The sequence below is a fragment of the Microcebus murinus genome, unplaced genomic scaffold (assembly GCF_040939455.1).
Source record: "Microcebus murinus isolate Inina unplaced genomic scaffold, M.murinus_Inina_mat1.0 scaf045_hap2_Mmur4.0, whole genome shotgun sequence".
NCBI lineage: Eukaryota > Metazoa > Chordata > Mammalia > Primates > Cheirogaleidae > Microcebus > Microcebus murinus.
In genome coordinates, this window is record NW_027438991.1 from 74,526 (window position 1) to 98,147 (window position 23,622).

The 23,622-nt window shown below is 62.1% G+C and overlaps 2 pseudogenes; both read right to left on the reverse strand.

The window, feature by feature from the left end:
* Positions 1-328: 328 nt before the first annotated feature.
* LOC142868871 (uncharacterized) lies at positions 329-447 on the reverse strand (annotated as a pseudogene).
* Positions 448-4,306: 3,859 nt separating this feature from the next.
* Positions 4,307-4,425, reverse strand: LOC142868853 (uncharacterized; annotated as a pseudogene).
* Positions 4,426-23,622: the final 19,197 nt, after the last annotated feature.

Genomic DNA, 23,622 nt, shown 5'->3' on the forward strand with positions numbered 1-23,622 from the left:
AAGCAACGGGAGGAGTTCTGGTCACATACTCCCTCAAAATGACATCCTGGCCTTCTTCTGGAACTCCCTCCCCTCTCAGACTCTCAAGGTTTCCTCCAGCGTGTCGGCTCCCACAGAGCAGACCTTTGGTCTGAGACCTGACTGTCCAGAAGCCAGGCATGCTGCCGCGTGGCGGCGGTGTCACGGCTCGGGACAAGAGGAGGCCCCACGGTGCGGGCTGGGGCGCCAGGCACCGCGGCGGGCGCCGAGGGTGGGGGTCCCCCCCACCCCGGGCCGCCCCCGCACTCCCAGAAACGCGACAGAACCAGAGGCAAAAAAAAAAAGAAGAAGCCTACGGCACCCGGTATTCCCGGGCGGTCTCCCATCCAAGTTCTAACCAGGCCCGACCCTGCTTAGCTTCCGAGACCAGACGGGATCGGGCGCGTTCGGGGTGGTGTGGCCGTGGACGGCGTGGCCGTGGACGGCGGAGGGCGCCCCTGCCCCGCTCAAGAAGCCGAGCCTCTCCGCGCTTCCCCGCCGCCTCCTCCCGCCCCAGGCCCCGCGCCGGGTCGGGCCTGTTGAGTTCGCCGGCCGGGTCCCGCGGGCTCCGAGGGACGGGGGTGACAGGCGGGGCGGGCAGGGAGCGGCGGGCCGGGGTTGGGGGCTGTCTCTGTATACACACACACTCACACTCACACTCACTCACTCACTCACACTCACACTCACACAAGATGCGCCTCCACGGCTGGACCCGCCAAGGTGGAGACCTTCAAGCCCCCCTCCTCTCCTTGCCTGGCCTCCTTCACCTCCCCGCCCCCCACCCCCAGCGTGCCGGGGCTGCTGACTGCGCACGGGCGGGAGGGGCGGGCCACTCGCCCTTTGACCCCAGCCAGGGGCGGCCCTCCCCCACAACCCCTTTCAGCTGCGCCCCCCACCCTGTGGCCTGGCGGCCGCCTATTCCCCCGGGCCAGGGCTGGGGCACAGCGCACGGGGGAGGGGAGCCAGTGTATGGGGCGTCTCTCTCTCTCGGGATGTGTCCCATGGGTGGGGTGGGGTGGCGTGGTTTGTGGGGCGCTGAAGAAATCAGTCCCCTCCATCTCCTCCCTCTGGAAAACACCCAAGCCCTTGGAGAACTGCCCGCACCTCTACCTACCGTGGGGGCCGGGACCCTCCTCTGTGTCCTCCTGTGGCCCAGTCCAAGGGGCCTGGGCCTGGCCGGGGCTGCATTGGACCCCAACCACCCTGGCGTGTGGACTCGCCAAAAATCGGCGATTAGATATTGGATTCCAGCGTCATTGAGGTCATTTCACTAATGAGTGCACCGCAAAGAGTTTCCTAATCCATCTGTGAGGGTGGCAACTGAAAGAGAATTTTAGAGCTGACAGAATAGGCGAGGAAAGGCATAGGAGATTTCCACACCCAGTAAGGAAGCCTTTCCCGAAGTGGAAGAAAGAAAGGAGCAAACAGAGACACCGGTAGCCCGCCCGGATCAGAGTCTGCCCCTGAGAGAAAGTACCCTGACCAGGTTCACCCGTGGGTGGGTCGCGAGCTAGCGGCATTCAGAAGAGCGAGGCCCGCAGTCTGTGCAGAAGACACCTGCACTCGGGTGTGTGTGGCGGCACAATTCACAAGCAGCTCCAGATGTTAAACCAAGGAGAAGCCAGGGAGTTCCCAACGCCCCAGGTGTCCTCAGCCCACGACTGGCTGCTGTGGGAATGCGAAGCCCGGCTCCTGGTCTCAGAGCGGGGCAACCAGGAGGTGTGATGTCCACCCCGGCGTTCCCAGGAGGATCAGACTGAAGCTGGGACTTGGCCTGAAAGTGTCCCCTCGCATGGCCACCCCCTTCCCCTTCCTGCTCCTCTACTCCTGGTGCCCCTCCATCCAGGGGCCAGACCTTAAAGAGTCACCCGCAAGAGAATCCTGGTCCCAAAGGAGCCTTCTGGGGGACCCCTGCTGAGAGAGGTTGTGGGCCTGGCCCGCTGGGGCTCTGCCCGACCCAGGGCTGAGAGATGCAACCTCCCAGCTCTGGGTCCCTGCAGGAAGTGTTGGCAAGCACAGGGCCAGTCCTCCAAAGGCCCAGGTGCAGGGAGCCCAGCCCAAGCAGCCTGTGGAAGAAGCCACATGCTGTGCCACCCCGGGGAACACGACTGCAGGCCACGGCCCTTCCCACCTCCTCCTCCTCCTCCTCCTCCTCCTCCTCCTCCTCCTCCTCCTCCTCCCACCCCGCCCCCGCCCCCGCCCCCACATGGCACAGGGCCCAGAGACACCTCAGACACTTGCTACCCAAAGTGCAAAGGGCATCAGTTGCTCCTCCAAACCCCCCCCCCCAGCCCAGCAGACCGCGTTGTCCAGCCAGCCCCCGGGCCTCCCTGGGGAGCCCAGCACAAAAGTGCAGACACCCACCGGACCCTCAATCTCAGTTTTCGGATGTTTTTGCCACTCTAAGGACCCGCAGGCCAGCTGGGCCTTCTGGCAGGACAGAGAGCCCCGGAATCCGACGTGGAGAGCTGGGTGTACGTCCCCATGAGGAGGCGGTCCCCACCTCCGCGGCTATCCCCTTGCGGGGAGCGGCAGCCGCGGGGCCTCAGAGAAGACACCAGGCTGGGCCCCCACGGCACAGCGGGAGCACGTCCCCCGCAGGCCACTTAGCGACGGCGGCCAGCCGGCGGACGGTTGGGTTGCGCGAGACGCTGCGGCCGCCCTGCTACCGGGTTCCTGGGAGGGCGTCCTGGAACCAGCGTCCACACCAAGCCCTTGGAAGGCCCAGGCGACGGAGGAGCCCCGTCAGGCAGGGGCCGAGGACGGTGACGGCCCGGGCGGGGAGGAGCGTGTCAGGCAGGGGCAGAGGACGGTGACAGGTGACAGGCCGGGCGGGAAGGAGTCAGTCAGGCAGGGGCCGTGGAGGAGACGGGCTGGGTAAGGGTTAGGGTTAGTGTCAGGGCACAAGTCACAATCGCAAAGACCTGGAAGCCACCCGAGTGCCCATCGACCCACGAGTGGGTAAGTAAAATGTGGCCCGTGGACACCACGGAGTGCTATTCGGCTATGAGGAGCAGCGGTGAGGGGGCACCTCTCGTGGTTCTCCTGGCCAGAGCTGGAACCCGTTCCAGTAAGCCAAGTATCCCAAGAATGGACACACGAGCACCACGTGCTCGCGCTCACCAGCAAATGGGTACGAACCGATGGACACCTAAGTGGACACAGAGGAATCACCTTCTTCGGGTGGGTGTCGGGCGGGTGGGGGGAGGGGATGGGCATACACATCCATTAGGAATGGGGTGGGTACGCACCGACTGGGGGATGGGCGCACTTGAAGCTCTGACCCGAGGGGGGAGGCTGGGAGAGGGCAACGCACCCGACCTTAACATTGGTGCCCCCACAATATGCTGGAACAACATGAGAGGTAAATGAATAAGAACACGGGGGGGGGAGGGGGGCACGGGCAACACATGTCACCTTAACACTTGGACTCCCATCATCTGCTTGAAAAGAGAGAGAAAAGAAAATGCAATAATAGAGATAAGAGACACTTTTTAAAAATAATGAATCCGGCCGGGCGCTGTGGCTCACGCCTGTAATCCTAGCTCTTGGGAGGCCGAGGCGGGCGGATTGCTCAAGGTCAGGAGTTCAAAACCAGCCTGAGCAAGAGCGAGACCCCGTCTCTACTATAAATAGAAAGAAATTAATTGGCCAACTGATATATATATAAAAAATTAGCGGGGCATGGTGGCGCATGCCTGCAGTCCCAGCTACCCGGGAGGCTGAGGCAGAAGGATCACTCGAGCCCAGGAGTTTGAAGTTGCTGTGAGCTAGGCTGACGCCACGGCACTCACTCTAGCCTGGGCAACAAACCGAGACTCTGTCTCAAAAAAAAAAAAAAAATGAATCCGAAGAGAAAAGTAAAAGGAGGCCTGTGGAGCAGGTCTGGGTGTGACTCCGGATCCCCGAACATCAGGTGCCACCACCAAAGATTCCTACGTGTAGCCCATAGAACCCCAAAAGCAACGGGAGGAGTTCTGGTCACATACTCCCTCAAAATGACATCCTGGCCTTCTTCTGGAACTCCCTCCCCTCTCAGACTCTCAAGGTTTCCTCCAGCGTGTCGGCTCCCACAGAGCAGACCTTTGGTCTGAGACCTGACTGTCCAGAAGCCAGGCATGCTGCCGCGTGGCGGCGGTGTCACGGCTCGGGACAAGAGGAGGCCCCACGGTGCGGGCTGGGGCGCCAGGCACCGCGGCGGGCGCCGAGGGTGGGGGTCCCCCCCACCCCGGGCCGCCCCCGCACTCCCAGAAACGCGACAGAACCAGAGGCAAAAAAAAAAAGAAGAAGCCTACGGCACCCGGTATTCCCGGGCGGTCTCCCATCCAAGTTCTAACCAGGCCCGACCCTGCTTAGCTTCCGAGACCAGACGAGATCGGGCGCGTTCGGGGTGGTGTGGCCGTGGACGGCGGAGGGCGCCCCTGCCCCGCTCAAGAAGCCGAGCCTCTCTGCGCTTCCCCGCCGCCTCCTCCCGCCCCAGGCCCCGCGCCGGGTCGGGCCTGTTGAGTTCGCCGGCCAGGTCCCGCGGGCTCCGAGGGACGGGGGTGACAGGCGGGGCGGGCAGGGAGCGGCGGGCCGGGGTTGGGGGCTGTCTCTCTATACACACACACTCACACTCACACGCACTCACTCACTCACACTCACACTCACACAAGATGCGCCTCCACGGCTGGACCCGCCAAGGTGGAGACCTTCAAGCCCCCCTCCTCTCCTTGCCTGGCCTCCTTCACCTCCCCGCCCCCCACCCCCAGCGCGCCGGGGCCGCTGACTGCGCACGGGCGGGAGGGGCGGGGCGCTCGCCCTTTGACCCCAGCCAGGGGCGGCCCTCCCCCACAACCCCTTTCAGCTGCGCCCCCCACCCTGTGGCCTGGCGGCCGCCTATTCCCCCGGGCCAGGGCTGGGGCACAGCGCATGGGGGAGGGGAGCCAGTGTATGGGGCGTCTCTCTCTCTCGGGATGTGTCCCATGGGTGGGGTGGGGTGGCGTGGTTTGTGGGGCGCTGAAGAAATCAGTCCCCTCCATCTCCTCCCTCTGGAAAACACCCAAGCCCTTGGAGAACTGCCCGCACCGCTACCGTGGGGGCCGGGACCCTCCTCTGTGTCCTCCTGTGGCCCAGTCCAAGGGGCCTGGGCCTGGCCGGGGCTGCATTGGACCCCAACCACCCTGGCGTGTGGACTCGCCAAAAATCGGCGATTAGATATTGGATTCCAGCGTCATTGAGGTCATTTCACTAATGAGTGCACCGCAAAGAGTTTCCTAATCCATCTGTGAGGGTGGCAACTGAAAGAGAATTTTAGAGCTGACAGAATAGGCGAGGAAAGGCATAGGAGATTTCCACACCCAGTAAGGAAGCCTTTCCCGAAGTGGAAGAAAGAAAGGAGCAAACAGAGACACCGGTAGCCCGCCCGGATCAGAGTCTGCCCCTGAGAGAAAGTACCCTGACCAGGTTCACCCGTGGGTGGGTCGCGAGCTAGCGGCATTCAGAAGAGCGAGGCCCGCAGTCTGTGCAGAAGACACCTGCACTCGGGTGTGTGTGGCGGCACAATTCACAAGCAGCTCCAGATGTTAAACCAAGGAGAAGCCAGGGAGTTCCCAACGCCCCAGGTGTCCTCAGCCCACGACTGGCTGCTGTGGGAATGCGAAGCCCGGCTCCTTGTCTCAGAGCGGGGCAACCAGGAGGTGTGATGTCCACCCCGGCGTTCCCAGGAGGATCAGACTGAAGCTGGGACTTGGCCTGAAAGTGTCCCCTCGCATGGCCACCCCCTTCCCCTTCCTGCTCCTCTACTCCTGGTGCCCCTCCATCCAGGGGCCAGACCTTAAAGAGTCACCCGCAAGAGAATCCTGGTCCCAAAGGAGCCTTCTGGGGGACCCCTGCTGAGAGAGGTTGTGGGCATGGCCCGCTGGGGCTCTGCCCGACCCAGGGCTGAGAGATGCAACCTCCCAGCTCTGGGTCCCTGCAGGAAGTGTTGGCAAGCACAGGGCCAGTCCTCCAAAGGCCCAGGTGCAGGGAGCCCAGGCCAAGCAGCCTGTGGAAGAAGCCACATGCTGTGCCACCCCGGGGAACACGACTGCAGGCCACGGCCCTTCCCACCTCCTCCTCCTCCTCCTCCTCCTCCTCCTCCTCCTCCTCCTCCCACCCCGCCCCCGCCCCCGCCCCCACATGGCACAGGGCCCAGAGACACCTCAGACACTTGCTACCCAAAGTGCAAAGGGCATCAGTTGCTCCTCCAAACCCCCCCCCAGCCCAGCAGACCGCGTTGTCCAGCCAGCCCCCGGGCCTCCCTGGGGTGCCCAGCACAAAAGTGCAGACACCCACCCACCGGACCCTCAATCTCAGTTTTCGGATGTTTTTGCCACTCTAAGGACCCGCAGGCCAGCTGGGCCTTCTGGCAGGACAGAGAGCCCCGGAATCCGACGTGGAGAGCTGGGTGTACGTCCCCATGAGGAGGCGGTCCCCACCTCCGCGGCTATCCCCTTGCGGGGAGCGGCAGCCGCGGGGCCTCAGAGAAGACACCAGGCTGGGCCCCCACGGCACAGCGGGAGCACGTCCCCCGCAGGCCACTTAGCGACGGCGGCCAGCCGGCGGACGGTTGGGTTGCGCGAGACGCTGCGGCCGCCCTGCTACCGGGTTCCTGGGAGGGCGTCCTGGAACCAGCGTCCACACCAAGCCCTTGGAAGGCCCAGGCGACGGAGGAGCCCCGTCAGGCAGGGGCCGAGGACGGTGACGGCCCGGGCGGGGAGGAGCGTGTCAGGCAGGGGCAGAGGACGGTGACAGGTGACAGGCCGGGCGGGAAGGAGTCAGTCAGGCAGGGGCCGTGGAGGAGACGGGCTGGGTAAGGGTTAGGGTTAGTGTCAGGGCACAAGTCACAATCGCAAAGACCTGGAAGCCACCCGAGTGCCCATCGACCCACGAGTGGGTAAGTAAAATGTGGCCCGTGGACACCACGGAGTGCTATTCGGCTATGAGGAGCAGCGGTGAGGGGGCACCTCTCGTGGTTCTCCTGGCCAGAGCTGGAACCCGTTCCAGTAAGCCAAGTATCCCAAGAATGGACACACGAGCACCACGTGCTCGCGCTCACCAGCAAATGGGTACGAACCGATGGACACCTAAGTGGACACAGAGGAATCACCTTCTTCGGGTGGGTGTCGGGCGGGTGGGGGGAGGGGATGGGCATACACATCTGTTAGGAATGTGGTGTGTGCGCACTGGCTGGAGGATGGGCGCACTTTAAGCTGTGACCCAAGAGGGGAGGCTGGGAGAGGGCAAAGTACCCGACCTTAACATTGGTGCCCCCACAATAGGCTGGAACAACATGAGAGGTAAATGAATACCTACCAGTCTATCGTGGCTGAGTAGACACAGCCAGATCCCCAAAGCGCCCTACCTGCCTATCTCCTTAAGGTGAGTGGCCACAGCCAGTTTCACACAGCGCCCTACCTGCCTGTCTCCGTTGTTTGAGTGGAGACAGCCAGTTCCACACAGCTCCCTGCCTGCCCATCTCCCGTGGTTGTGTGGACACAGCCAGTTCCACACCGCGCCTGGGCTGCCCTTCTCTCGTTTGTGAGTGGACACAGCCATTTCCACACAGCGCCCTGCCTGCCACGCTCCCTTGAGTGTGTGGACACAGCCAGTCAACACCCCGACCTACCGGCCCATCTCCCATGGGTGAGTGGACACAGCCAGATCCACACAGCGCCTGGCCTGCCCGGATTCCGTGCCTGAGTGGACACAGCCAGTTCCACACAGCGCCCTGTCTGCCTGTCTCCCGTGTGTGTGTGGACACAGCCAGATTCAACAGTACCCTGCCTGCCTGTCTCCCGTGGGTGAGTGGACACAGCCAGATCCACACAACACCCTGTTTGTGCATTTCCCGTGAGGGAGTGGACAGAGCCAGTTCCACACAGCGCCCTTCTTGCCCGTCTCCCTTGGGTGAGTGGACACAGCCAGTGCCACACAGCACCCTGCCTGCCCGCCATTCCTGGTTTCGAGGTCACACCCAGTTTAACACGGCGCCCTACCTGCCCGTCTCCCCTGGGTGAGTAGACACAGCCAGTTCCACACAGCACCCTACCTGCCCATCCCCCATGGGTGAGTGCACACAGCAAATCCACACAGCGCCCTGCCTGCCCATCTCCCATAGGTGTGTGGACACAGCCAGTTCCAGAGAGCGCCCTGCCTGCCCGTCTCCCGTGGGTGAGTGGACACAGCCAGTTCCACACAGCACCCTGCCTGCCTGTCTCCCGTGGGTGAGTGGACACAGCCAGTTCTACACAGCGCTCAGCCTGCCCGTCTCCCATGGGAGAGTGGACACAGGCATTTCCATACAGCGCCCTGCCTGCCCGTCTCCCGTTTGTGTGTGGATACAGCCAGTTCCACACCGCACATTGCCTCGCCTTCCTCCGTGGGTGAGTGTACACAGCCAGTTCCACACAGCACCCGACCTGCCCGTCTCCCATGGGTGAGTGGACACAGCCAGTTGCACACAACGCCCTGCCTGCCGTCTGCCGTGGGTGTGTGGACACAGCCAGTTCCACTCAGTGCCCTGGCTGCCCGTCTCCCATGGGTGAGTGGACATAGCGAGTTCCACACTGCGCCCTGCATGCCCGTGTCCCCTGGGTGAGTGGACACAGCCAGATCTACACAGCGCCCTGTCTGCCACTCTCCTGTGAGTGTGTGGACACAGCGAGTTCCATAGCCTTCCCTACCTGCCCTTCTCCCGTGGGTGACTGGACACAGCCAGATCCACACTGCTACTGGCCTGCTCTTCTCCCGTTACTGACTGCACACAGCCAGTTCCACAAGCGCTCTGCCTGCCCATCTCCCGTGGGTTAGAGGACACAGCCAGATCCACACAGCGCCCTGCCTGCCCATCTCCCGTGGGTTAGAGGACACAGCCAGATCCAAACAGCGCCCTACATGCCCGTCTCCCATGGGTGAGTGGACACAGCCAGTTCTACACAGCGCCCTGCCTGCCTGTCTCCCGTGGGTGTGTGGACACAGCCAGATCCACACAGCGCCTTACATGCCTGTCTCCGGTGGGTGACTGGACACAGCCAGTTCCACACTGTGCCCTGCCTGACCGTCTCCTGTAGGTGAGTGGACACAGCCAGTTCCTCAGAGCGCCCTGCCTGCCACTCTCCTGTTAGTGTGTTGACACAGCCAGTTCCACACCCCGCCCTACCTGCCCGCCTCCGGTGGGTGTGTGGACACAGCCAGTTCCACACAGCACCCTGCCTGCCCGTCTCCCATGGGTGTGTGGACACAGCCAGATCCACACAGCGCCTTTCCTGCCCGTCTCCCATGGGAGTGTGGACACAGCCAGATCCACAGTGTCTTGTATGCCCATCTCCCGTGGGTGTGTGAACACAGCCAGATCCACACAGCGCCCTACATGCCCGTCTCCCGTGGGTGAGTGGATACACCCTGTTCCACACAGCGCCCTGCCTGCCCATCTCCTGTGGGTGTGTGGACACAGCCAGGTCCACACAGCGCCCTGCCTGCCTGTCTCCTGTGGTTCAGTGGACACAGCCAGCTCCACACAGCACCCTAATTGGCCGTCTCTTGTGGGTGAGTGGACACAGCCAGTTCCACACAGCACCCTACCTGCCCGTCTACGGCGGGTCAGTGGACACACCCAGTTCCACACAGCACCCTAACTGCCCATTACCGTGGGTGAGTGGACACAGCTAGATCCACATATCGCTCTGCCTACCAGTCTCCCGTGCCTGTGTGGACAAAGCCAGATTCACACAGCACCCTGCCTGCCCGTCTCCTGTGGTTGTGTGGACACAGCCAGATCCATACAGTGCCCTACCTGCCCGTCTCCCGTGTGTGAGTGGACACAGCCAGTTTCACACAGCGCCCTGCCTACCCATCTCCGGTGGGTGAGTGGACACTGCCAGATCCACACAGTGCCCTGCCTCACAGTCTCCCATGAGAGTGTGGACACTGCCAGTTCCACACCCCGCCCTGCCTGCCCATTTCCCATGGCTCAGTGGACACAGCCAGTTCCACACAGCACTCTGCCGTCTCATCTCCCGTGGGTGTGTGGACACAGCCAGATCCACACAGCGCCCTGCCTGCCCGTCTCCCGTGGTTGAGTGGACATAGAAAGTTCCACACAGCGCTCTGCATGCCACTCTCCCGTGAGTGTGTGGACACAGCCAATCTACACAGCGCCTTGCCTGTCCATACTCCGTGGGTGAGAGGACACAGGCTGATCCACACAGCTGCCTGCCTGCCCATCTCCCGTGGGTGAGTGGACACAGCCAGATCCACACAGCGACCTGCTTGCCCATTACCGTGGGTGTGTGGACACAGCCAGATCCAAACAGCGTTCTGCCTGCCCGTCTACCGTGGGTGAGTGGACACAGCCAGTTCCACACCGCTCCCTGCCAGTCCGTCTCCCATGAGAGAGTGGAAACAGCCAGTTCAACACAGCGCCCTGCCTGCCCGTCTACCGTGGGTCAGTGGCCACTTCTAGTTCAACAAAGTGCCCTGCCTGCCCATCTCCCATGGGTGTGAGGACACACCTGGTTCAACACAAGGCGTGCCTGCCCATCTCCGGTGGGTGTGTGGTCACAGCCACTTCCACACAGTGCTCTGTCTGCCCGTCTCCCATTGGTGTGTGGACACAGCCAGTTCCACTCAGCGCCCTGCCTGCCCGTTTCCCGTGGGTGAGTGGACACGGCCAGTTCCACACAGAACCCTGCCTGCCACTATCCCGTGTGTGTGTGGACACAACCAGATACACATAGCGCCCTACCTGCCGGTCTCCCATGGGTGTGAGGACACAGCCAGATCCACACAGTGCCCTACCTGCCCATCCCGCGTGGGTGAGTGCACCCAGCCAGATCCACACAGCGCCCTGCTTGTCCGTCTCCCATGGGTATGTGGACACAGCCAGATCCACACAGCGCCATGCCTGCCCATCTCCCATGGGTGAGTGGACACAACCAGTTCTACACAGCGCCCTGCCTGCCCGTCTCTCGTGGGTGAGTGGACACAGCCACTTCCACACAGCACCCTGCCTGCCCATCCCCCGTGCATTAGTGGACACAGCCAGTTCCACACAGCGCACTGCATGCCCGTCTCCCGTGGGTGATTCGCACAGCCAGTTTCACACAGCGCCCTGCCTGCCTGACTCCCGTGGGAGAGTGGAAACAGCCAGTTCCACACAGCACCCTGCCTGCCCGTCTCCCGTGGATGAGTGGACACAGCCAGTTCCACACAGAGCCCTGCCTGTCCATCTCCCATTGGTGTGTGGATACAGCCAGTTCCACACAGCGCCCTGCTTGCCCGTCTCCCGTGGGTGAGTGGACACGGCCAGTTCCACACAGCACCCTGCCTGCCACTATCCCGTGTGTGTGTGGACACAGCCAGATCCACATAGCGCCCTACCTACCCGTCTCCCGTGGGTAAGTGGACACAGCCATTTCCACACAGCACCCTGCCTGCCACGCTCCCGTAAGTGTGTGGACACAGCCAGTTCAACACCCCGACCTACCTGCCCATCTCCCGTGGGTGAGTGGACACAGCCAGATCCACACAGCGCCTGGCCTACCCGTCTCCCGTGGGTGTGTGGACACAACGAGATCCACACAGCGCCCTGCCTGCCCGTCTCCCGTGGGTGTGTGGACACAGCGAGATCCACACAGTGCCCTGCCTGCCCGTCTCGCGTGGGTGAGTGCACACAGCCAGTTCCACACAGCGTCCAGCCTGCCTGTCTCCCGTGGGTGTGTGGACACAGCCAGATCCACACAGCGCCCTGCTTTCCCATTACCATGGGTGAGTGGACACAGCCAGATCCAAAGAGCGCCCTACCTGCCTGTCTCCCGTGGCTGAGTGGACACAGCCATTTCCACGCTGCGCCCTACCTGCCTGTCTCCCATGGGTGGGTGGACACAGCCAGTTCAAAACTGCACCCTGCCTGCCCGTCTCCCGTAGGTGTGTGGACACAGCCAGATCCACACAGTGCCCTGCCTGCCCATCTCCCGTGGCTGAATGGACACAGCCAGCTCCACACAGCACCTTAACTGACCATCTCCCATGGGTGTGTGGACACAGACAGATCCACACAGCGCCCTACCTGCCCGTCTCCCGTGGGTGAGTGGACACTGCCAGTTCCACACAGCGCACTACCTGAACGTCTCCCGTGAGTGTGTGGACACTGCCAGATCCACACAGCGCCCTGACTGCCTATCTCTCGTGGGTGAGTGGACACAGCCGGTATCACACAGTGCCCTGCCAGCCCATCTCCTCTGTGTGTGTGGACACAGGCATTTCCACACAGCGCCCTGCCTGCTCATCTACCGTGGGTGTGTGGACACAGCCAGATCCACACAGCGCCCTACATACACGTCTCCCATGGGTGTGTGGACACAGCCAGATCCACACATTGCCCTGCCTGCCTGTCTCCCGTGGCTCAGCGTACACAGCCAGTTCCACATAGCCCCCTACATGCGCGTCTCCCGTGGGTGAGTAGACACAGCCAGTTCCACACAGCGCCCTACCTGCCTGTCTCCGGTGGTTGAGTGGACACAGCCAGATCCACACAGCGCCCTACCTGCCCATCTCTCGTGGGTGAGTTGACACAGCCATATCCAAAATGCGCCCTGCCTGCCCGTCTCCCATGACTCAGTGGACACAGCCAGTTCCACACAGCGCTCTGCCTGCCCATCTCCCACGGTTTTGTGGACACAGCTAGATCCACACAGCGCACTGTCTGCCCATCTACCGTGGGTGTGTGGACACAGCCAGATTGACACAGCGCACTGCCTGCCTGTCTCCCATGGGTGAGTGGACTCAGCAAGTTCAACACAGCACCCTGCTTGCCACTCTCCCATGAGTGTGTGGACACAGCCAGTTCTAAAACCCCACCTACCTGCCCATCTCCCATGGGAGAGTGGACACAGCCAGATCCAAACAGCGCCCTGCCTGCCCGTCTCCCGTGGCTGAGTGGACAGAGCCAGATCCACATAGCACCCTGCCTGCCCATCTCTCGTGGTGTGTGGACACAACCAGTTCCACACAGCGCCCTGCCTGCCCATCTCCCTTGGGTGAGTGGACACAGCCAGTTCCAAAAAGCGCCCTGCCTTCCTGGCTCCCATGGGTGTGTGCTCTCAGCCAGTTCCACACAGCACCCTGCCTGCTTGTCTCCCGTGGGTGTTTGGACGCAGCCAGATCCACACAGTGCCCTGCCTGCCCATCTCCCGTGGGTGTGTGGACACAGCCAGTTCAACACAGTGCCGTGACTACCCATCTCCAGTGGGTGAGGGGACACAGCCAGTTGCACACAGCACCCTGCCTGCCCATCTCCCATGGGTGAGTGGACACAGCCTGATCCACATAGCCCCCAGCCTGCCCGTCTCCCATGGCTGAGTGGACATAGCCAGTTCCACACACCACCCTGCTTGCCCATCTCTCGTGGTGTGTGGACTCAACCAGTTCCACACAGCGCTCTGCCTGCCCATCTCCCTTGGGTGAGTGGACACAGCCAGTTCCACACAGTGCCCTGCCTGCCTGTATCCCGTGGCAGAGTGGACACAGCCAGTTCCACAATGCGCCCTACCTGCCTGTCGCCTGTTGGTGAGTGGACACAACCAGTTCCACAAAACGCCCTTCCTGCCCATCTCCCGTGGGTGAGTGGACACAGCAAGATCCAAACAGCGCCATACCTGCCCGTCTCCTGTGGGTGAGTGGACACAGCCAGTTCTACATAGCGCCCTGCCTGCCCGTCTCCCATGGGTGTTTTGACACAGCCAGATCCACACAGCGCCCTGCCTGCCCATCTCCCGTGGGTGAGTGGACACAGCCAGTTCCTCAGAATGCCCTTCTTGCCCGTTTCCCGTGGGTGAGTGCACACAACCAGTTCCACACAGCGCCCTGCTTGTCTGATTCCCGTGGTTGAGTGGACACAGCCCGTCAACACCGCGCCCTGCATGCTACTCTCCCGTGAGTGTGTGGACACAACAAGAACTACACAGCGCCCTGCTTGCCGGTCTCCCCTGGGTCAGAGGACACAGCCAGTTCTACACAGCGCCCTACCTGCCCCTCTCCCGAGGGTGTGTGGACACAGCCAGATCCACCCAGCGCCCTGCCTGCCCGTCTCCCATGGGTGAGTGGACACTGGCAGTTCCACACAGCGCCCTGCCTGCATGTCTCCCATGGGTGTGAGGACACAGGCAGTTCCACACAGTGCCCTGCCTGCATGTCTCCCATGGGTGTGTGGACACTCCCAGATCCACACAGCGCCCTGCCTGCCCGTGTCCCGGGGGTCAGTGGACACAGCAATTTCCACAAAGCGCCCTGCCTGCCCATCTCCTGTGGGTGTGTGGACACAGCCAGATACACACAGCACCCAACATGCACGTCCCCCATGGGTGTGTGGACACAACCAGAACCACAAGGCGCCCTACCTGGCCATCTCCCGTGGTGAGTGGACACAGCCAGTTCCACACAGCACCCTGCCTGCCCAGCTCTCGTGGGTGAGAGGACACAATCAGTTCCATACAGCGCCCTGCCTGCCTGTCTCCCGTGGGTGAGTGGACACAGTCAGTTCCACACAGCGCCCTGCCTGCCCGTTTCCCGTGGGAGAGTGGACACTGCCACTTCCACACAACGCCCTGCCTGCCACTACCCATGAGTGTGTGGACACAGCCAGATCCCCACATTGCCGTGCCTGCCTGTCTCCCGTGAGTGAGTGGACACAGCGAGTTCCACACAGCACCCTGCCTGCCCATCTCCTGTGGGTGAGTGGACACAGCCAGTTCCACACAACGCCCTGCCTGCCCGTCTCCCCTGGTTGTGTGCACACAGCCAGTTCCACACAGCGCCCTGCCTGCCCATCTCCCGTGGGTGAGTGGACACAGCCAGTTCCACACAGCGCCCTGCCGGCCCGTCTCCCCTGGTTGTGTGCACACAGCCACATCCACACAGCGCCCTAACTGCCCATATCCCGTGGTGAGTGGACACAGCCAGTTCAACACAGACCCTGACTGCCTATCTCCAGTGGGTGAGTGGACACAACCACTTCCACACAGCGCCTTCCCTGTCAATCTCCCGTAGGTGAGTGGACACAGCCAGTTCCACACAGCGCCCTGCCTGCCCGTCTCCCATGGGTGTGTGGACACAACCAGTTCCACACAGTGCCCTGCCTCCCCATCTCCCGTGGGTGAGTGGACACTGCCAGTTCCACACAGTGCCCTGCCTCCCTGTTTCCCATGGGTGTGTGGACACAGCCAGTTCCACACAGCGCCCTGCCTGCCCGTCTACGATGAGTGTGTGGACACACCTAGATATACACAGCCCCCTGCCTGCCTGTGTCTCGTGGGTCAGTGGACACAGCCATTTCCACACAGCGCCTTGCTTGCCCATCTCCCTTGGGTGTGAGCACATAGCCAGATCCACACAGCGCCCTACATGCACGTCTCTCATGGGTGTGTGGACACAACCAGAACCACAAGGCGCCCTGCCTGCCCGTCTCCCGTGGGTGTGTGGACACGGCCAGATCCACAAAGCGTCTGCCTGCCTGTCTCTTGTGGGTGAGTGGAAACAGCCTAATCCACACAGCGCCCTGCTTGCCCATCTCCCATGTGTGGACACAACCAGATCCACAACCGCCCTACATGCCGGACTCTGTGGTGAGTGGACACAGGCAGTTCCACATAGAGCCCTCCATGCCCATCTCCCCTGGGTGAGTGGACACAGCCAGTTCCACACAACGCCCTACCTGCCCGTCTCCCGTGGGTGTGTGGACACAGCCAGTTCCACACAGTGCCCTACCTGCCCATATCCCGTGTGTGTGGGGACACAGCCAGATCCACACAGCGTCCTAACTGCCCAGCTCCCGTGGTTAGTGGACACAGCCAGATCAACACAGCGCCCTGCCTGCCTGTCTCCCGTAGGTGTGTGGACACAGCCAGTTCCACCCAGCGCCTTCACTGCCCATCTCCCGTGGGTAGTGGACACAATCATTTCCACACAGTGCCCTGCCGGCCCATCTCCCTTGGGTCAGTGGTCACAGCCAGTTCCACACAGCGCACTACCTACCCGTCTCCCGTGGGTGTGTGGACATAGCCAGATCTGTACAGCGCCCTCCCTGCCCATCTCCCGTGGGTGAGCGGACACATCCAGTTCCACCCAGCGCCTTCCCTGCCCATCTCGCGTGGGTGAGTGGACACAGCCAGTTCCACACAGCGCCCTGCCTGCCCGTCTCAAGTGGGTGTGGGTATACAGCCAGATCCACACAGTGCCCTGCCTGCCCAACTCCCGTGGGTCAGTGGTCACAGCCAGTTCCACACAGCGCCCTACCTACCCGTCTCTCGTGGGTGTGTGGACACAGCCAGATCCACACAGCGCCCTGACTGCCCATCTCCCATGGGAGAGTGGACAGAGCCAGTTCTACACAGCACCCTGCCTGCTACTCTCCCTTGAGTGTGTGGACACAGCCAGATCCACACAGTGCCCTACATGCCCCTCTTCGGTGGGCGTGTAGACACAGCCAGATCCACACAGCGCCCTACCTGCCTATCTACGGTGGGTGAATGGATATAGCCAGTTCCACAAAGCATCCTGCCAGCTCGTCCCCCGAGGGTGAGTAGACACAGCCAGTTCCACACAGCGCCCTGCCTGCTCGTCTCCCATGGGTGTGTATACACAGCCAGATCCACACAGCACCCTGCCTGCCTGTCTCCCATGGGTGTGTGGACACAGGCAGTTCCACACAGTGCCCTACCTGCCCGTCAACCATGGGTGTGTGGACACACCCAGATCCACACAGCCCCCTGGCTGTCTGTGTCCCGGGTGTCAGTGGACACAGCAATTTCCACACAGCGTCCTGCCTGCCCATCTCCCGTGGGTGTGTGGACACAGCCAGATCCACACAGCGCCCTACATGCACGTCCCCCATGGGTGTGTGGACACAACCAGAACCACAAGGCGCCCTACCTGGCCGTCTCCCATGGTGAGTGGACACAGCCAGTTCCACACAGCACCCTGGCTGCCCATCTCCCGTGGGTGAGTGGACACAGTCAGTTCCACACAGCGCCCTGCCTGCCTGTCTCCCGTGGGTGAGTGGACACAGTTAGTTCCACACAGCGCCCTGCCTGCCCATTTCCCGTGGGAGAGTGGACACTGCCACTTCTACACAGCGCCCTGCCTGCCACTACCCATGAGTGTGTGGACACAGCCAGATCCCCACAGTGCCCAGCCTGCCCATCTCCCATGGGTGAGTGGACACAGCCAGTTCCACACCGAGCCGTGCCTGCCTGTCTCCCGTGGGTGAGTGGACACAGCGAGTTCCACACAGCACCCTTCCGGCCCGTCTCCTCTGGTGGTGTGCACATAGCCACATCCACACAGCGCCCTAACTGCCCGTCTCCCGTGGTGAGTGGACACAGCCAGTTCAACACATGGCCCTGACTGCCCATGTCCCGTGGGTGAGTGGACACAACCAGTTCCACACAGCGCCTTCCCTGTCAATCTCCTGTGGGTGAGTGGACAGAGCCAGTTCCACACAGCGCCCTGCCTGCCCGTCTCCCATGGGTGTGTGGACACAACCAGTTCCACACAGCACACTGCCTCCCCATCTCCCGTGGGTGAGTGGACACAGCCAGTTCCACACAGCGACCTGCCTGCCCATCTCCCCTGGTTGTGTGCACACAGCCAGTTTCACACAGCGCCCTGCCTGCCCATCTCCCGTGGGTGAGTGGACACAGCCAGTTCCACACAGCACCCTGCCTGCCCATCTCCCCTGGTTGTGTGCACACAGCCAGATTCACACAGTGCCCTAACTGCCCGTCTCCCGTGGTGAGTGGACACAGCCAGTTCAACATAGCGCCCTGCCTGCCTGTCTCTGGTAGGTGAGTGGACACAGCCACTTCCACACAGCACCTTCCCTGCCCATCTTCCGTGGGTGAGTGGACAGAGCCAGTTCCACACAGGGCCCTGCCTACCCGTCTCCCATGGGTGTGTGGCCACAACCAGTTCCACACAGCGCCCTGCCTGCACATCTCCCGTGGGTGGAGGGCACAGCCAGATCCACACAGCGCCTTGCCTGCCCATCTCCCTTGGGTCAGTGGTCACGTCCAGTTTCACACAGTGCCCTGCCTTCCCATCACCCTTGGGTGTGTGGACACAGCCAGATCCACGCAGCGCCCTACATGCCCGTCTCCCGTGAGTGGACACAGCGAGTTCCACACAGCGCCCTGCCTGCCCATCAGCAGTTCAACACCACACCTTGCCTGCCCGTCTCCCGTGGTTGAGTGGACACAGCCAGTTCCACAGAGCGCCTTGGTTGCCTGTCTCCCGTGGGTGTGTGGACACAGCCATTTCAACACAGCACACAGCCTTCCCGTATCCCTTGGGTGTGTGGACACAGCCAGTTCCACACAGCGCCCTGCCTGTCCATCTCCCGTGGGTGAGTGGACACAGCCAGTTCTACACAGCTCCCTGCCTGCCCATCTCCCGTGGGTGTGAGGACACAGCGAGTTCCACACAGCGCCCTGTTTGCCCGTCTTCCTTGGGTGAGTGGAAACCTGTTCCGCACAGCACCCAGCCTGCCCGTCCCATGGGTGAGTGGACACAGTCAGATCCACACAGCGCCCTGCCTGCCAGTCTTTCGTGGGTGAGTGGACACACCCATATCCTCACAGCACCCTACCTGACCGTCTCCCGTCGGTGAGTGGACACAGCCAGTTCAACACCACACCCTGCCTGCCAGTGTCCAGTGGGTGTGTGGACACAGCTAGTTACACAGCGCCCTGCCTGCCCGTCTCCCGTGGGTGTGTGGACATAGCCAGTTCCACACAGCGCCGTGACTGTCCATATGCCCTGGATGTGTGGACACAGCCAGTTTCACACAGCACCGTCCATGCCCTTCTCCCGTGGGTGAGTGGAAACAGCCAGTTCCACACAGCGCCCTGCCTGCCGGTCTCCCATGGGTGAGTGGACACAGCCACTTCCACACAGCGCCGTGCCTGTCCATCTCTGGTGGGTGAGTGGATACAGCCAGTTCCACACGGCGACTGCCTGCCCATCTCCCGTGGGTGTGTGGACACAGCCAGTTCCACACAGCGCCCTGCCTACCCGTCCTTCATGGTTTCATGGTCACAGCCAGTTCATACGGCGCCCTACTTGCCCGTCTCCCGTGGCTGAGTGGACACAGCCAGTTCAACACAGGGCCCAGCCTGCTGCTCTCCCATGGGTGTGTGGAGACAGCCGGATATACACAGCACGCTGCCTGCCAGTCTTTCATTGGTGAGTGGACACCGCCAGTTCCACATAGCGCCCTGTTTGCCCATCTCCCTTGGGTGAGTGGACACACCAGTTCTGCATAGCGCCCTGCCTGCCCGTCTCCCGTGGGTGAGTGTACACAGCCAGATACACAGGCGCCTTGCCTGCCCGCGTCCCGTGAGAGTCAGGACACAGCCAGGTCCACACAGTGCCCTGCCTGCCTGTCTCAAATGGGTGAGGGCAGACAGCCAGTTCCACACAGCGCCCTGCCTATCCGTCTCCCGTGGGTGAGTGGACACAGCCAGTTCCACACACCGCCCTACTTGCCTGTCTCCCGTGGGTGAGTGGATACAGCCAGTTCCACACCGCACCCTGCCTGCCCGTCTCACGTGGGTGAGTGGACAGAGCCAGTTCCACACCCCGCCCAACATGCACATCTCTCGTGGCTGAGTGGACACAGCCAATTCTACACTGTGCCCTGTCTGCCAGTCTCCCGTGGGTGTGTGGACACAGGCTGTTCCACACAGCGCGCTGTCTGCCTGTCCCCCGTTGGTGAGTGGACACAGCCAGATCCACACAGCAACTTGCCTGCCCATATCCCATGGGTAAGTGGACACAGCCAGTTCTACACAGCACCCTGCCTGTCCGTCTCCCGTGGGTGAGCGGACACAGCCAGTTCCACACAGCACCGTGCCTGTCCGTCTCCTATGGGTGGGTGGATACAGCCAGTTCCACACAGCACCCTGCCTGCCCGTCTCCCGCGGGTGAGTGGACACAGCCACTTCAACATAGCGCCCTGCCTGCCCGTCTCCAGTGGGTACGTGGACACAGCCAGTTCCACACATGGTCCTCCCTGCCTGTCTACCATGAGAGGACACAGCCAGTTCAAGACAGCACCCTGCCTGCCTGTCTCCCGTGGGAGTTTGGACACAGCCAATTCCACACTGCTCCCTGCCTGCCCGTCTCCCGTGGGTGAGTGGACACAGTCAGTTCAGCAAAGCGCCTACCTGCCTGTTTCCCGTGCACAAGTGGACACAGCCAGTTCAACACAGTGCCCTGCCTGCCCATCTCCCGTGGGTGAGTGGACACAGCCTGTTCCACACTGCGCCCTGCCTGCCCGTCTCCCATGGGTGTGTGGACACAGCCAGTTCCACACAGCGCCGTGACTGTCCAAATCCCCTGGATGTGTGGACACAGCCAGTTTCACACAGCAACGTGCATGCCCTTCTCCCGTGGGTGAGTGGACACAGCCAGTTCCACACAGCGCCCTGCCTACCCGTCCTTCATGGTTTCATGGTCACAGCCAGTTCATACGGCGCCCTACTTGCCCGTCTCCCGTGGCTGAGTGGACACAGCCAGTTCAACACAGGGCCCAGCCTGCTGCTCTCCCATGGGTGTGTGGAGACAGCCGGATATACACAGCACGCTGCCTGCCAGTCTTTCATTGGTGAGTGGACACCGCCAGTTCCACATAGCGCCCTGTTTGCCCATCTCCCTTGGGTGAGTGGACAAGGCAGTTCCACACAGCGCCCTGCCTGACCGTCTCAAATAGGTGAGGGCAGACAGCCAGTTTCACACAGCGCCCTGCCTGCCCGTCTCCCGTGGGTGAGTGGACACAGCCAGTTCCACACACCGCCCTACTTGCCTGTCTCCCGTGGGTGAGTGGATACAGCCAGTTCCACACCGCACCCTGCCTGCCCGTCTCACGTGGGTGAGTGGAAACAGCCAGATCCACACAGGGCCGTGCCTGCTCGGCTCCCGTTGGTGAGTGGACACAGCCAGATCAACACAGCGGCCTGCCTGCCCGTCTCCCGTGGCTGAGTGGAAACAGCCAGTTCAACACAGTGCCAAGCCTACCGGTTTCCATGGGTGTGTGGACACAGCCCGATCCACACAGCTCCCTCCTGCCCGTCTCCCGTGGGTGAGTGGACACAGCCAGTTCCACACAGCACCCTGACTGCCTGTCTCCCATGGGTGAGTGGACACAGCCATTTCCACACAGCGCCTTGCCTGCCCGTCTCCCGACAGTGAGTGGACACATTCAGTTCCACACAGCGCGTTACTTGCCCGTCTCCCCTGGGTGAGTGAACACAGCCAGATCCACACAGGGCCCTTCCTGCCCATCTTCCATGGATGAGTGGACATAGCCAGTTCCACACAGCGCCATAACTGCCCGTCTCCCGTGGGTGAGTGGACACAGCCAGTTCCACACAGCGCCCTGCCTGCCCGTCTAGCATGGGTGTGTGGACACAGCGAGATCCACACAAGTCTCTGCCTTCCCGTCTCCCGTGGGTGAGTGGACACAGCCAGTTCCACACAGCGCCCTGCCTGCCCGTCTAGCATGGGTGTGTGGACACAGCGAGATCCACACAAGTCTCTGCCTTCCCGTCTCCCGTGGGTGAGTGGACACAGCCAGTTCCACACCGCACCCTGCCTGCCCGTCTCCCGTGGGTATGTGGACACAGCCAGATCCACACAGGGCCCTGCCTGCCTGTCTCCCGTGGGTGAGTGGACACAGCCAGTTCCACACAGCGCCTTGCCTGCCAGTCTCCCGTGGGTGTGTGGACACAGCCATTTCAACACAGCACCCATCCTGCTCGTATCCCTTGGGTGTGTTGACACAGCAAGTTCCACACAGCACCCTGCCTGTCCGTCTCCCGTGGGTGAGTGGACACAGCCTGTTCCCCACTGTGTTCTGCCTGCAAGTGTCCCGTGGGTGTGTGGACACAGCCAGTTAAACACCGCACCCTGCCTGCCCGTCTCCCGTGGTTGTGTGGCACAGCCTGTTCCACAGAGTGCCATGCCCGCCCGTCTGACATGGTGTGTATACACAGCCAGTTACACACAGCGCCCTGCCTGCCTGTCTCCCATGGGTGTGTGGACACAGCCAGTTCCACACCACACCCTGTATGCCCCTCGCCCGTGCGTGAGTGGACACAGTCAGTTCCACACAGTGCCCTGCCTGCCCATCTCCCGTGAGAGGACACAGCCAGTTCAACACAGCACCCAGCCTGCTAGTCTCCCGTGGGTGTGTGGACACAGCCAATTCAACACAGTACCCTGTCTGCCTGTCTCTCGTGGGTGAGTGGACACAGCCAGTTCCACACAGCGCCCTACCTCTCCGTCCCCAAGGGTGAGTGGACAAAGCCAGTTCAACACAGCACCCGGCCTGCCCTTCCCCCTTGGGTGAGTGGACACAGCCTGTTCCACACCAGGCCCTGCCTGAGCGTCTCCCGTGGGTGGGTGGACACAGGCAGATCCATACAGCGCACTCTCTGCCCATCTTCCATGGGTGTGTGGACACAGCCAGTTCAACACAGCGCCGTGACTGTCCAAATCCCCTGGATGTGTGGACACAGCCAGTTTCACACAGCAACGTGCATGCCCTTCTCCCGTGGGTGAGTGGACACAGCCAGTTCCACACAGCGCCCTGCCTACCCGTCCTTCATGGTTTCATGGTCACAGCCAGTTCATACGGCGCCCTACTTGCCCGTCTCCCGTGGCTGAGTGGACACAGCCAGTTCAACACAGGGCCCAGCCTGCTGCTCTCCCATGGGTGTGTGGAGACAGCCGGATATACACAGCACGCTGCCTGCCAGTCTTTCATTGGTGAGTGGACACCGCCAGTTCCACATAGCGCCCTGTTTGCCCATCTCCCTTGGGTGAGTGGACAAGGCAGTTCCACACAGCGCCCTGCCTGACCGTCTCAAATAGGTGAGGGCAGACAGCCAGTTTCACACAGCGCCCTGCCTGCCCGTCTCCCGTGGGTGAGTGGACACAGCCAGTTCCACACACCGCCCTACTTGCCTGTCTCCCGTGGGTGAGTGGATACAGCCAGTTCCACACCGCACCCTGCCTGCCCGTCTCACGTGGGTGAGTGGAAACAGCCAGATCCACACAGGGCCGTGCCTGCTCGGCTCCCGTTGGTGAGTGGACACAGCCAGATCAACACAGCGGCCTGCCTGCCCGTCTCCCGTGGCTGAGTGGAAACAGCCAGTTCAACACAGTGCCAAGCCTACCGGTTTCCATGGGTGTGTGGACACAGCCCGATCCACACAGCTCCCTCCTGCCCGTCTCCCGTGGGTGAGTGGACACAGCCAGTTCCACACAGCACCCTGACTGCCTGTCTCCCATGGGTGAGTGGACACAGCCATTTCCACACAGCGCCTTGCCTGCCCGTCTCCCGACAGTGAGTGGACACATTCAGTTCCACACAGCGCGTTACTTGCCCGTCTCCCCTGGGTGAGTGAACACAGCCAGATCCACACAGGGCCCTTCCTGCCCATCTTCCATGGATGAGTGGACATAGCCAGTTCCACACAGCGCCATAACTGCCCGTCTCCCGTGGGTGAGTGGACACAGCCAGTTCCA